General features: G+C 40.1%; 1 pseudogene; it reads left to right on the top strand.

Moving 5' to 3' along the window:
- The first annotated feature begins 4,272 nt into the window (after positions 1-4,272).
- Positions 4,273-5,174, top strand: LOC106822628 (vomeronasal type-1 receptor 4-like; annotated as a pseudogene).
- Positions 5,175-15,456: the final 10,282 nt, after the last annotated feature.

The raw sequence follows: 15,456 nt of genomic DNA, 5'->3' as shown, positions 1-15,456 counted from the left end.
ATGTTTCTCACATTTGAGTCAGTCTATCTAAAAGGCAGAAATTCCATATTTTGTCAAAGTAATTTCCTATGTTCCAAAAGCTGAGGTCTCTCTATTAAGAGAATGAAGGTTTTCTTTCTTTCTTTCTTTAGACTGTTTAGCTCCCTATGCTTGCCTTTAAGGTCTTCTGCTCTCACTTTGGATAATGGATAGCTAAGCATTGTTTCACAATGACTTATGATCCTTTGATAGTTTTGACAAACGTCTGCAAAATTCCAATTCTAAATTAAGGCTTTCTTTTGACCTGAAAGTAACTTTGAGAATTTCTGTGGGCCCTTGGAACTTCCCATGGAATCTGTTCCCTTCCTCTAAAAACAGAGATATTCAAATGATTAGACTTGTTTTGTATGTTAAATTGCATAAGAACCATTGTCAAATAAGTGATGCTAATATCGCTCAGGGGTATCCCTGTATGCATATGCATGTGTTGTGAATATAAGTGCCATGTAATAGGCCCACTAAACTCAGATCCAACTGTGATCCCTGAAGCAGTTCCATGACTCAGCTCCAGCGTTGCCCTACCATGGTTTGGAGGCAGTCTTGCCCACAAAAAGAACCCAAGAGGGACACAACAAAGGAACTTGGGAGGAGACACAACCATGGTTGCTCCCTGTAAGAGGCCAGCAGAACTCAGACCCAACCACTGTCCCCCAAGCAACACTTTGACCAGCTCCAGATCTGCTCTGCTTGGACAGAGGCATTTCTGCCCACCCAGGGACATGCCCAGGGACACACCTAAGTGACTCAGGAGAAATCATGCACATAAGCTCCCCTACTCACAGGTTTAACCTAGATCAGAACTTTGGTCCCTGAAGCAGTCCTGTGACCTGCTGGTTCCAGCCCTGCTATTCAATGGTCTGGAGCAGTCTTTCCTACGCAGAGACCAGTCACATCTTTGTTGGGACACATACCCCCTGAGGCAGAGGTGTTGCTCAGTACTACATGCTGAAAACGCCAATGCCTATTATGCACTCAGCAGTAGACAGTACCTTCGCCAGCACCCAAAATGGCCCAGAAGGCCATATGGACATGGACTTGCAAGACAGCAATGGGAGACTGTGGCCTGCCAATCTTGAAAACCTCCCTCCTGATTTTCAATGGTGTGGAACAAATGTGTGGAAAATAATAGAAGAAATCTTAACTAAATTGGAGTTGAAAAGGCCTGTAGGGGGAGCTCTCATGACCTATCAAACATCATCAATTACTCCAAACAGGAAGAGATATTGATTCCATCTCTGACAAGAAGTATCCCTAATTTTCTATTGAAGGAATATTGCTATCTTCATTTGGCAACAGCCCAGGCAATGAAAACACTGCAGCTCAACCAGTGAAAAGCCACAACCAACCTGAACTGTTACTTCCCCTCAATGGGCTTTCTTTAGAACATTCCCTGCCTATTCCCTGTTTTGCTCTATAAAAGTAAGCTCCCCTCCTTTGTTCTCTGGGTTTCCCTCTGGTTTGCCATAGCATGGCCTTCTCAAGTTACAATTCTTTTGGCCATTTCAAAGTAAACTCACTGTGTGGGTAAAATAATAGGCCAATTGGCTTTTGAAGTTGACGAGTGCCCTAATGGATGGCCCTCGCTCCACTCTATATCATAGCAAATATTCATTGTTCTTGAATTGAGGAAGTTACATTGACTTATCTGACAAATTGGTAACAAATTGCAATGTTGGTCTGTTTTAACCATCTGATCCCTGTATATTTATGTGTGAGACACGTTACTGTCATCAAATTCTTCCTTTTACTTGTTCCATTGTGAAAACCCTTCTCAGGTACTCGTTGGGTTCCGTTTCTCTATGTAACTTAAATCAAGGTGCAGCTCAGGGGTCTCAAGAATAAGCAACAACTCACTTTTGGGTGGAAACACTTCTCAGGGGAGCAAAAGTATAATGAGATACGTGAACTTCCTTGCCCGTCCCTCTTGTGTCAGACTGCAGTATTAGCTGCTGCCTCCATTTGAGTCCCTTTCTGTCCCCAGGGATCAGGAAATGAAAGAGTCCTTCCCAAACATTGCAGTAGTCTCTTTGGAGATGATGACTCAAACTTGTAATTGGTAATTAACAACTGACAAAAAAAAGTTTCTCACAAATATTCTCAGTTCCCCAAGCCTGTCCTCTCACTGCAGCTGCTGGTGAAAAGATGATTGCAATTCTGATGGGAGGTGAGGTCACAGAATCACAAACCCGTATCTAACGGTCTGGCGGCCTCCCTCCCTCTCACACAAGCAGGTGGTTGAGCCCAGCACACTGAACCCACCATGTTAGAAACCAGCGTGAGTCTAGTGGGTATATGCTATTTCACTCTGAGATCAAGAGTCTGCAAGTAAGGATGGGTATCAGGAGTCTCGGTAAGTGCTTATGTTGGAAAAAGATATTCTTAAATGTTTGAACCTTGTCCAGTGCCACAGCCACACTGTAAGGGGCAATAATTTTGAGGCTTGTGATGAGCTTAACAAGAGATGGGATGCTCTATATGACCCCAATCCCTGAGGCCTCCTAAGGTAATTGAGTGTAATCCTCCCTGCCAGTGATTGTTGGTGTTCAATCCAAGTGATAATGAAACCTGATTTTCATGTGAGAAATGGCTGTAGTTTGGAAATTCTTCTGTGTAAGGTAACTTGCAAGAATCATAATATACATTTTCTGGGATACTAGATGTGTGCCAAAAGCAACTCCATGATTACCAGAAACTAGAACAAAAATATAGAAATCATCTAATCCTTTGGAAAAGCACTGTACACAAATGACAATTGCTGGAATAGAAACAATTTCTCTAGCTCTGAGTATCTGAAGTACTTAATGGAAGCAATAATTGTTTCCTACTGAAAACCTCCACGGTTGGTTGACTTTGGAGAGAGACCATTTTGTGTCTTCAAATTAGGGGGGAGCATTTGAAAAAATAGTAATATACAGATGGGTTTCAGTTTACAACTTTCAGGCACAAAAGTGTCTTGTGATCTATTCTCTGGTTTAAAAATATTGCCATATCAATTTCAAGCTCTACAATTTCAACTGATAAAATAAGATTTCACATCTTAGAGCTCTCATGTTCTATATGTGCTCATAGTTTAACAGCTAAAACATCGTGACTTATTATCAAAATCCTTGTTAAGTCACTTATTAAACATATTTGTTATGATTTGAAAGTAGTGATATTCAGTATGACTCTACAATAACATCACATATTGATGTTTCAAGCCTCACGTTTTAGGGCAGCCCAGAGAGTTCAGCGCTGCCTGTGCTAGGTGTCGTTCCATTCCTGACATAACAGCAAATTAGTGTTTCTGTGGCAATTGCAAATAAAGCCGAGTGCATAATTTCCATACAATTTGTCACGACACAGGTGTCTAGAATTAATGAATGTACATTTTATTGAGATATTTAAACATCTGTTAAGAATTGTTATTAGTCTGCATGATAAATCAGTAAACATAAATGGAAACTTGTTAGAAAAAGATAAAATAAAACCCTACCAATCTAAAATAAAATGACAAGGTATGAGAAATCTAAATGGACATCTATATTTTTGGAAGAACACAGCCACGTAGGTTTGTTAGAACAGCACTGTGTGGGCCTGGCCTGGTGGCACAGTGGTTAAGTTCACACATTCCGCTTCTCGGCGGCGTGGGGTTCACCGGTTTGGATCCCAGGAGTGGACATGGCACCGCTTGGCACAGCATGCTGTAGTAGATGTTCCACATATAACATAGAGGAAGATGGGCATGGATGTTAGCTCAGGGCCAGTCTTCCTCAGCAAAAAGAGGAGGATTGGCAGTAGTTAGCTCAGGGCTAATCTTCCTCAAAAAAAAAAAAAAAAAAAAGAACAGCCCTGTGTTTAAGTGCACAGCTATCACGCTGACACAGCCAGGTTCAAAATCTTGAATTTGACAAATCACTAAACTTTATCTCCCTTTGTGCTGCCTCTCTTTTGAATAAATATACTAGCAATGACTATGGACTACAGATAGAAGGAATACAGGGTGCACTATATATGTGGCCATTGTAGGAGTGATGTATGTTGTGAATGCTCTATGCTCTTTAAATGTTACACATTCAACTCTAGGAAATGTGATGAAAGAAAAACTATAAAAACAACTATTTTTATGTGATAACCAGTGTCAGTGGAGAATTCTGAGTTTCAGTTGACCTGATGCGTGTAACGCATGCTTCACATTTCCATGCAGGAATCTCTGGCTCAAAAGACAGCTCTCAGTCCTTGGGACTTAAGAGAATGGCCTCCAGGGATTTGGTGACAGGAAAGATCTTTTCACTACAAACCATAGTTGGAATTTTGGGAAATTTCTCCGTTCTTTACTTTTATCTCTTCCTTCACTACACAAGATGCAAGTTTAGGTCCACAGATTGCAACCTCAAGAATCTGACTGTAGCCAACCTCTTAGTTATTTTTTCAAAAGGAGTCCCCAAAATGATGGCAGGATTTGGGTTAAAAGATTTCATCAATGATTTTGGATGCAAATTTTTTTTCTACGTTCACAGAGTGGGCAGGGATGTGTCCATTGGCACCACCTGCCTCTTGAGTGTCTTCCAGGCCATCGCCATCAGCCCTCTGAACTCCAGGTGGGCAGAGCTTAAAGTTAAAGCCCACAAGTACATAGCAACCTCTAATATCTTCTGCTGGATCTTGAACATGATGCTAAATATTATACTCCCTCTGTATGTGACTGATAAAAGGAACAACACAAACGTCACACAGAAAACAGATTATGGCTACTGTTATGTGATGGAAGATGGTACCGTCACAATGAAAATCTATGCAGCATTGATATTATGTCGTGATGGTTTCTCTTTAGTGCTGATTGTGTCAGCCAGCAGCTTCACGGTTTTCATCCTGCACAGGCACAAGCAGCAGGTTCGATACATCCATAGAAACAATCTGTCTCCAAGATCCTCCCCTGAGTCCACAGCTACGCAAAGCATCCTTGTCCTGCTGTGCACCTTTGTATCTTTGTGGACTCTCTCCTCCATCTTCCTCATTTGTTTGACAGTTTTGAACAATCTCAGCTTGTGTGGCTGAGGGACACTTCTGCGCTAATCCATGCATGTTTCCCAACAGTCAGCCCCTACATTCTCATCAACTATGATTCCAGAGTACCACGGGTCTGCTTTGCTTAGAATGGAATAGAAAATCCCCTAAGTTTTTCATAAATTTATCCATTTTATGCATAGTCACAATAGTGAATTGTTTTTCTTTAGTCGCCTTCAGCATGTAAGCACATTCTTGAAACACTCACATTAAAAGAGAGTGGTAAAGAGGACAGACTGAGCCTCTGCTCCTAAACAAACAATAAAATCAATAGCAACTGTAAATGAAATATGACGTAATTATCATGTACATATTGATGTAATGAAAATTTTATTAATGTTTTCCGTGGAGGGGTTCAGAATCTATGCAGTGTTAAAACATATTTCCTGAGAAGATCTAGAGTTTATGGAGAAATTTTGAATAAGATAACTTTCAATCTGATATAATAAATTTTCCAGACATTAACTACTTATGAGATTGTAGGAAAAGTTCTATAAAACAGGAAATCCCTTTGAGATAAGCATTCAAGAAACTGAAGGAAGGAAACTTCTTCCAGAGAATCAAGAAGACCATGGACTTAAGCTGGAGAATGAATTCAGTTTCAGAGAGTGGAGTCATTGAGGGCTAAATATGAGTTTTGTACATTCCACCCTTAGAGAGACCGTAGTCACTTGAAGTAAGATGTTATGAAGGGAAATGAGTACATTTTGTACATTTTCTTATAGAAATGACTTGATTGAACTCAAGTCAGACAAACGAGCACAAAGGTATATTTTCACACGTTTCAAAAGACATGATGTAAGTGTTGCCTATGAAAAATGCATTCTGTCTGGGAGAAACTTATCTGGGTTTAGAGATCTGTAGAAAGTAGATATATTCCATAATTTGAAAACGCCCTTGAACATGCTGGCAGAAATAGTTCCATGGTGCACTTCCATATGTCAAAGGTAAGGAAATAAGGTCGTGATGGAGACTTGCATTTTTTTGGAAGGAGTGAGGTCATGGCTCTTTGGAAGGTTCACTCATAAATCCATTGTTTTATGTGTCAATTTTTACCTGTGGATATACAAAGGAATAAAATGGAAATTTCAACAACTGAGCAAATGATTTTATGATTTATCTTTAGGGTTACATTATAAAGCTAATACAGACAATTTAGGTTTCAAATATTTGAAACAACAGGTTACTTTTGCCTACTGGGTATATATTGACATTTCTGCAAAAGAAACAAACACATATTTTAAGCTCACGTGATACACTTTGGAATATTGAAAACATATTAGACATGAAAGTAATATACTTGTTTTTCTACATATATATATAAACACACTTGTGTTTGTGTGTATATACACGTATATATGTGCTTGTGTATCTCAGTGTTTATATGTGCAGGTATGTATGAATATAAATGCCATAAAATTTTGCCTATTTTTCATTTAATATATTAGAACATTGTCAATTAAGGAAGAAAAATAATGCTGATTAGAATAACAGTACACCGTTTTAATCTTTACGTCCATTTGATCAGGATACTGGTAGTTTACTTGGTTAAACTTACATGCTATGTATTTTTCGCTTTTTATTTGAATCCTTATAGATTACATATAATTCTTAGAGTATACATTTGAATATACTAAAAAGTGTTTGATTTTCTTAAATTAGTATTTACAGTTAAAGTGAAAATTGTTATATGTGGGACTGGATTTATCAACCTTTTATACATTCACCATTATAACTATTCCATGTCCTTTTCCTTTCTAACTTAAATTTGACCATATAAATGATTTCAAATAACTTTGTTTTTGCTTCTTTTCGGTAGAAGTTGGATCATAACTTGGTTAACATTACATAGAATGTAGTTTTCCTTTTCTATTTTAATCCTTATATTTTAACTTCATCTCTTAAAATATCCAAATAAATATAGTCAAATATATTTGACTTACCCAGAATATGAGTGCAGCTATGTTTAATACAATCATAGTTACATTGGGATTGGAGTGACCAGGGTATTATGTGCTCTTCGTTACACCTGTTGGACGTTCTTGGGTTTTCTGTGTAACCTCTCCTGTATGAATTTTTAAAATCATCCTACATTTGATCCCTTTCACTTGGAAAGTTATACGTTCAGTATGTTTTGGTTTTCTACTTGCAAATCTAAGAATATTTTTGAAAAGTAATCAGAGTGCATTTTTAAAATATATTTAACCTCTATCTGGACAATACGATAGCTTTCCAATGCTAGTCTCTTAAGCTCTCCCAACTTTTATTCGTTTTACCTTTGATCTACATTTTAAAATATCAATGCCACACGTACAGGTCATAACTGTATGGCTCAATGAAATCTTTCAAACTGAACATGCTTCTTTACTCGGTACGTAAATTAAAAATTGAGCTTTGTCAGCACATGGCAGAAAACAAATTTTTCCCTCCACCAGTAACTACTTCCATCTAGTAAACAACACCCTGAACTTAAAAACACAGAAAACTTTTTTAGCCTGCTTGTAATTTCGTGCAAATGAAATAATACAGCATTCACTTATTTGCTTTTGCTTTTGTCATTCCCTATATTGTCTATGAATTTAACAATATTGTTTCATGGTATGACAGGTTGTTTATCTAACTTGCTGTATAAGGTTCCATTCAATAGATATCAAGAAGTTAATTTAACGATTCCACTTGGTTGTTCATGTGAGTGACTTTCAGTTGGGGGCTCTTAGGTCTACTATTCATGCATAAATTATTTTCTTAGTTGTGAGAAATGTTTTTTCATCTCTTGGGTATAAACACAGTAGTAGAATGTTTTGACTATATGTTTACAACATTGCAGCTCTATTACATACTATAAAATATTTTCTAAAAGGATCTTTTCTTAAACCAATTTTAACATCCAATAACAGGATATGAGATTCCTGGTTCATCCACATTAGGCCAATATTTGATATTTTCTGTTGTTTTCAGTTTGGAGTATGGTTGCTGTGTGATTGTTCCAGAGGGGTGGTTTCCTTTGCATGGCTTTAATTACTAAGGAAGTTGAATATAATTTCTTGTGTTAAATAGATTTTGGATGGTGATTTTTTAAAGTTCGTTTTGGTTTATTTTTTTCAATATTTCCAGTTTTATTGAGATATAATTGACATACACCATTCTATAAGGATAAGGTATACAACATAATGATTTGATATACGTATATATCCCAAAATGATCACTAGAGTAGATTTAGTTGACATCCATCACCTTACATGGTTACAAACTCTTTTCCTTGTGATGAGATCTTTTAAGATCTACTTTCTTAGCAATTTTAAAATATAAACACAGTGTTGTTAACTCTAGTCATCATGTGGTGCATGAGATCCCCAAAACATATTTATGTACATAAACTGGGGGTTTGTATCTTTTGACCACCTTCACCCAGTTCTGCCACCCCTCAACCCCCAATTGTGGCAACCATGGACATGATCTCTGTTTCCCTGAGTTGGGGTTTATTATATTCCACATTTAAGTGGAATCATACACTATTGGTTATTCTGTTTTTAGCCATTGTTCCATTGAGTCATGTTTCTTTTTCTTATTGATTTATAGGAATTCTCTCTCTCGCAAATCCTTTCTTAGGGTACTATCTATCAGTTTTTGATGAAGATCAGCACAATTTTACTGTAATTTAATTTTTATTCCCTCCATTATATTCAGTGTTTTTGCGCAATGTCAGAAATATGTTCCGATTCTAAGAGTACAGATATAATCTTCTTTGTTTTTGCTGTAAATACCTTTGCGTTTCTTTAACAGCAGGTTACAACTGACAGATATAATCTCCTTTGTTTTATTCTACAAATACCATTGAGTTTACTAAAATGTAGGATACAATTGTATTCAGAGTCACTTTGTTGCGATTTTTGTAGGAAAGGATATTGTTTTCCAATGAGGCTGTTAGATTTCAATTCATTTAGAAAATAGATTACAGTATCGATTCTTTTCTGTCCTATTATTTCCTTACCAAGTAGCATCAAATCATCCTTGGTGTGACTACTCTGTGCCTTCTTGTAGCCATTCTGCCCATATTGTCTTAACTCTTAAAGACCTTAGCAATCCCATGGTATCACTAATAAAAGTCTTGGTGTCCATAACCTGTAATGCACCTATTTGTTCACAGGATCCATTTTTCTCATATTTAATGGCAGAAGTCAACCCTGTTGTCACATATTTTCCCATGCATTTCTTGTGTTTTTTATGTCTTTCATCAGCTTTAGGTCCAAAGTATCTTATCAATGAAGAGGTAACAATGTACATAACAAATAGCCTTCCAAAATGGGCATTGTTCCTTTACTGAGGGCAAAGGAGTGATTAATTACTTGACCAATATAATAAAGATAACGACCTTATCTGAGGCAAGGCTCAACAGATTTGCTTGTGACCTACTTTAAATTATCGAGTTTCCTAAGTTTTTGGATCCTCAGGTGTTATGCAAATCTATAGTGAGTACCACATCCTCCTGCACCTGTTTGCGTCGCCTGCACAGTATTTGAGAAGAGGAAGGGACAGAAATGCAAGCTTAAAGCTCCTGTTGCTGGGAGAGCCATAAGAAATTGTCTTTTGTTGCAGACCCAAGAGTGTCCTGTGTTTTTCCACCAACCAAGAAATGATTGCATAACTCCTCGTAACCAAATGGAGTAAAATTGAAGATATTTCTCACTTCTTGATACTTTCATTGATAATGGAATGCTGAGAAGAAGCATGGCTTTCTGAAAGGGGAACTGTTAAAGCTCTTTCCTGGCCCTTGTTATGTGACGAGAGAAGATGCCCTGGGACATGTAGTAAATTTTCTCACCTAGTGTTGGTTAGGGGCAGAGGAAGGAACCTTCACTTGACCACATGATAATGAGGCTGATATGTGAGAATTTGGATTGACACAAGCAACCTGAAAGAGTTTTGCTTATTATTGTTCATTCTCTTCCTGGCAGAAGGAGAAAGAGTCAAGGGTTCTCCAAATTGATCTAGAGCTTTGGGTGAGTAGAAGACATGATAACTTCATTTGTTTGAGCTATAAGTGTGACCAGGGAATCAGGGAGGGAAAGGATTCCTGAGGATCTGACCAACCACCAACACAGTCTGTGTAGTTTCTCTGACAAGAAGAAACTATGTGTCCTGTTTCACAGAAATTGCTGTCCCTGTTTTGCGCATGTTGCTATCTTGCAGAGAAACACACGTTTGCAGCAAGACCCCTGAAAAATAATCCAGCACAAAGCATCCTAACGTTATCTAAAACTCATTCTCATCTTAAATTCTCCTCCTCTGAGAGAGTCCAAGCAGCCATTTTCAGATCATGCAATGTTTGTAATAGCATGTTTGCCTGCTATTCATGAGCCCCAAATGAACACAGTTGTTCGAAATGTAACAGTTGTTACACAGTTGTTACAAATAAACCTGTTATCCTCTGCTCTCCAGGGGTAAAGTCTCCACTGGCACTGAGTGTGGGGAGACACTGCATTTAGAGCTATCCTCGGTGTTCGCCATTGTCTGTGCAAGCAATAAACCTCTTCTGCCTTGGATGTGATTTTCAGCTCTGCTCTCATCAAGAGACAAACCTATCGGCTCAGTTACAAATTTGGTGACCCAGATAGCACTGCTCTGACGTCTGTGATCCTTGTTACTCATCTACCAACAAAGAAAGTAGTGGGAACTGGCAGCTCACCCAGGCTAACTCTTTTACACTGTTGGAGACAGGGTGAAGGGCAAAGGGAGAGGCTCCTGGTGCCTAAAATGCCAGCCCTCCACCACAGCTGCCTTGGATCAACTTAGTGGCTGCATCAGACCATTTTGTTTGGAAGTTCTCCTGGAGTGAAGGGCCATGCCAGACTTGCAAGTCAGCTATCAGAGTCTTTCAGATTGGGTGGAGAATGGTTCTGGGTATAAACTGTGCAAATTTCTAGTTCCTGGGTTTGGTTTCTGTTCAGTCTGAAAACAGCTAATGTCTGGGAGATTGTGAGACATCTCCGTCCTGGCTGAAAGGGAGGCTGATAGAAGAAGACTGACTGAAGAAAGCCTCCATAACTTGGGAGAGAGATCTCCACAGGGAGCTCCAAGATCTGGGAAGGGAGATTTGGCTGTATGACATCCCTGAGCCTCCTGGGTTCGTGATTCTAAGACATCATCAAAGAGAATTCTGTTGGTGATGGGGAAAGTATTTTAATTACACCTGGATAAAATTGTGGAATTTGTGTGTCTACTAAACTTTAGTAACAAACCTTTGGAAGCTAGGAAGAAATCTGTAACAAAAGCACTCCAGTATGGGCAGTACAGTATCCGCAGAGAAGGAGAGCCTATAAGGATACCTCTCCATCATTGGCAATTATTTGGCTATACTCACATTGACTAAAAAGAGAAATATATCCTTCTGTAACACAGCTTAGCCCCAATAGAGCATGGGAAATCAAGAACCGTGGCCTGAAAATGGGTCACTGAAATATAATACTATCCTACAATTGGAGCAGTTTTGTAAAAGGGAAGGAAAATGAGAAGAAATTCCCCATGTGCAGTGAATTATGGCTTTATGTCTGAATGAGGGAATTCAGGAAAAATACAAATTAATAAAATTAAATACCAAACCATCTACCCCAAAATGGAGTACCTTCCTGGTTCTAGAAAGCCCTCCACATGAGGAGGACATGCTCTATCCCACTAGGATGACAGTATGGGGAACCCATGCTGGCTACTCTCCTTGCCCTGACTCTAGTGGGACCCATAAAAGAGCCCTCTCCTTATCCTCCAAGTCTGTTCCCAAGGAGCCACATCCATGCACTGATGTTCCTATACCCAGCCTACCTCCTCTTACCTGACAGCACAACTAGACATGGCACTTGCTACAGTACAAGAAAAGTTGGAAGTTTTCCTTATGCCAAATCCCTGATGGGGATGGGAACCATATAAATGTGCATGTACCTTTCACCACCTCTGACCTTTATAATCGGAAGGCATATCTCAGGGTCGGTGGGCAGACTCTAGAGAGATCCTCAATTTGATGAGGGGTGTTTTTTCCATTCACAACCCCACTCATGCTTATATACAGACTCTCCTGTAAACCCTCCTGTCCAGAGAAGAGAAGTCAGTAGTTTCAGCTGAAGTTCAGAAACTGACAGATAAACAGCACACCGCTCAGACCAACCAACAGACTTGGTGACTGGCTGGACAGGCAATAATCTCCAAAGATCTGGTCTGGGATCCCAATAGAACAGGGGACAAGGCAGCCTTAAAGGACTGTAGAAACACGCTCTTGAAAGGGTTTCAGGAAGAAGGAAAACTCCCTATTAATTGGAACAGATTAAGGGAAATTCAACAAAGGCCAGATGAGAATCTGTTGGCATTTATGCAATGACTGAGGGAATGCCTTCATAAATACACCCCCTGGAAACCTGATGGGGAGGGCAGCCAAATAGTGTTAGGAACCTATTTCATATTTCTGAGTACCCCTGACATCTGGAGGTAACTCCAAAAATTGGCTATGGGTCCTGACACCAAATGCTTCTAACTGGTGGAGATTGTCTTTAAGGTTTTCAACAACCAAGATGTGGCAGAAGAAGAAAAGGAAGAAAAGAAGATGAAAAGCAAGCAGGCTTGTTGGCAGTAGCACTGCAGTCTGCCCCAGGGAACCTGGGAGGAAGGAAACGATCATCATGGGTGAGTGTCTCCAGTTGCCCATATGGGACCAAAAAGTGCCTCTAAACTCAGGCTTAATCAATGTGCTACTGCAGGCAGGAAGAACATTGGAAGAGGGAATGCCCATGCCATCCCCAGAGAGGGAAGGGGCCAGATAAGCCCATTCCCTCCCCACTACTGCTGACCAGAGAGGAACATTGATGGGTCCAATGGGTTCCCCATTTGGCTCTCAAAAACTCCTCCAACGAGCCCTGGGTTACTTTAGATGAAGCTGGAGAAGATATTGAGTTCTTGCTCAATATGGAATCCATATACTCTGTTTTAACTACTAAAAATATCACTCTATCCAAAAGGGAGTGTGATATCGAAGGAGTATCAAGAAAAGAAGAAAACAGGAATTTCCTAAAGCCTCTGACCTGTGAAATATGTTCTAAAGTTTTTTGGGTTTTTTGGTGGTATTTTTGGTGAGGAAGATTTGCTGTGAGCTAACATTAGTGACAATCTTCCTCTGTTTGTCTGTGGGTCACTGCCACAGCTTGGCTGACCTGTGGTGTAGGTCCATGCCAGGGATCTGAACCCTTGAACATGGGCCACCCAAGTGGAGCATGCAGTACTTAACTACTAGCAGGTGGAGCCATCCCCCCAAAGTTTCAAAACACTATTTTTTGTACATTCGAGTGTGTGCAATTCCTTTGTTACAGAGAGATTTGTTAACAAATATAGGGGCCACCATAAGTCTTCAGAAGGAGAAAATAGAAGTTCAGGTTCCTCTGAACCGAGGAGCAGAATTTGTGGCTGAGCCAACCAAATTGGCTGAGGTCATTCCAGAAAGTGTTTTAACTCAAGTTGATCCCACCACTTGGGCATGAGGACAGGTGGGAGGGCTGTTAATGCCCAGCTTGTTAAGATAAACTTGAAGCAGAGTGACCATTGGCCTCAGGTAAAACAAGACCCTCTAAACCTGAGGCTTTAGCTGGGGTCCTGCCTCTATTGAACAGGCTCTTGAGGCAAGGATTAATAAAGCTTTGCAGATCTCCCTGCAGCACTCCCGTCCTGTGATGAAACCAGGGACAGGAGAATACCACTTTGGAGAAGACCTCAGAGCTGTAAATGACGCTGTGAGGGACAGTCACCTGGTGGTCCCAACCCCTTACACCCTCATAGAAAACATGCCTGGAGATAGTAAATACTACACTGTTCTGGACCTAAAAGATGCTTTCTTCTGCATCCCTTTGGAATCTGAGTCTCAGTAATTATTCACTTTTCAATGAGAGGACCCCGAAATAATGTACAACTGGCTTCTGGGCATAGTGAGAACCCTGGGTTTCAAGGAAATGAAGACAAGGTAACAGAGCAATTTGTACATTGTCAACAAAATAATGTAAAACTGAGGCCACTGATACCACCCCTGGAAAACTGTCCAGAGTAACCCTGCAAGGGGAGGATTGGCAGGTGGAATTTACAGGCATGCCAACTGTGTCAAGTGGGTTTAGGACCCTCTTGGTTTTTGTAGACACCTTTACCAAATGGTTTGAAGCCTTTCCTTGTAGGATAGAAAAGGTAGCAGAAGTCGAGGTAAATAGTAAAGAAATATGCGCGCAGGTTACATGGCTACACCTTTCATCAAAGGGGCAGTACACCCAATGAGGTATGGGACACTGTAAAAAAGACCATCCCCACTGTCACCTGGTGCTTGCCTTTGATAGGCCCCCTTGTACTTCTGTTACTATTAATTTTGGGCCCATGCATCTTCAATATTCTAGTCAAGTTCATTATGTTTTGGTTGGAACCAAGTTACTTGTTATGTGATGGTGTCAACCACTATGAAACTCCTCAGACAGCCATGAAATTTAGCCTAGCTTGGCAGCATGAGAGTTTCCTCCAGTAACTTCCCTGACAATGGCCCCAGAAAGTAGGAAGCTGTTACGGAAGACTGAATGCCATCCCTTCCCCTCAAGAATGAGGAGTAAAATATGTCAGGGGGGATTTTGTGACAAGGGGACGAGACATCCACAGGGTTACTGAGGATGTCATCAACTGCTAACATGGTCTGTCAACCGTTTCTCAGACAAGAAGAAACTCTGTGTTCTGTCTTGTGGAAAGTGATGCCCCTGTTTTGTAGATGTTGCTGTCTTGCTGAGAAACTCACACGTTTGCAGCAAGACCCCTACAAAGTTTTCCAGCACCAAGCATCCCAAATGTACCTTAAACTCATTAGCATCTTAAATTCTCCTCCTCTAGGAAGTCCAAGCAGCCATTTGCACATCATACGATGTATGTAATAGCTTTTTTATTGTCTGCTATGCATGTGCCAAAAATTATCAGAGGGGCCACCCGGTGGCATAGCAGTTAAGTTCACGCTCTCTGTTTCTTCACACACAGTTAGCAGGTTTGGGTCCCAGCGTGGACATATGCACCACTTATCAAGCCATGCTGTGGCAGGCATCTCACATATACGATAGAGGAAGATGGACACAGATGTTAACACAGGCCCAATCTTCCCTTAGCAAAAAGAGGAGGATTGGCAGTGGATGTTAGCTCATGGCTAATCTTCCTCAAAAACAAAAGAAGAAAAAAGAAAAATTAACAGTGTTTACATTGTTCCTACAACTAAACCTGTTATCTTCTGCTTTCCTGTGTATAAAGTTTCCACTAGCACTAAGCTCACAGAGACACTGCATTTGGCGATATCCCCCGTGTTCTCCATTGCTTCTGCAAGCAATA

Source organism: Equus asinus, chromosome 26, assembly GCF_041296235.1.
Source record: "Equus asinus isolate D_3611 breed Donkey chromosome 26, EquAss-T2T_v2, whole genome shotgun sequence".
Taxonomy (NCBI): Eukaryota; Metazoa; Chordata; class Mammalia; order Perissodactyla; family Equidae; genus Equus; species Equus asinus.
Note: the sequence above shows the minus strand (reverse complement) of the source record. Positions and strands in the feature narration are given on the sequence as shown.